Raw genomic sequence first — 590 nt, 5'->3', positions numbered from 1 at the left:
GGCAGCGCTGCGCCCGGCCGGCAGCCTGCATGGAGAGGCTGAGTCATTATTTTATTAGCAGGCCCCACAACTACTTTAATGTGGGCTTAGGCTGCAAAAACAAAAACATACATAAAAGCATTTGGAATTACTTCATAAAATACTAAATCACAATATTAACCGACTGACCTTTGCTCTATGCAGACCTGCTAATTTTAGCAATTACAGCCAACAACTTGAACATATCAAGTGGGCAACTGTTTAACAATAATGACATCTGCTTGGAAAATCCAATTATGTCTAAACATCTTTAAATCCCCACTAGGGGATACCTGCTTTCTTTTTGCAACTGTTAGTCTCTGCCTAATAGGATTTTAAACTCGCAGCCTGCTGCACGCTGTGGTGGCAGTGGCCCCTCTCCCTGGAGTGGCAATAACAGGACTGCCATCCCATTAAGCAGCGAGCGAGAGTCTCTCCTCGGACAGTGATGGAAGCGGTTTGGTTTTTTGACAGCCTAATCTGATAGACGGATGCATTAGCCGGATCCCTTCACTCCCCTGCCTCCCCCCGCAGATACTGCTCCCTTCTGCAGCCCCCCCCAAGGTTACAGG

Source organism: Eurypyga helias, unplaced genomic scaffold (genome assembly GCF_000690775.1).
Source record: "Eurypyga helias isolate BGI_N326 unplaced genomic scaffold, ASM69077v1 scaffold25798, whole genome shotgun sequence".
Classification (NCBI taxonomy): Eukaryota; Metazoa; Chordata; class Aves; order Eurypygiformes; family Eurypygidae; genus Eurypyga; species Eurypyga helias.
Note: the sequence above shows the minus strand (reverse complement) of the source record.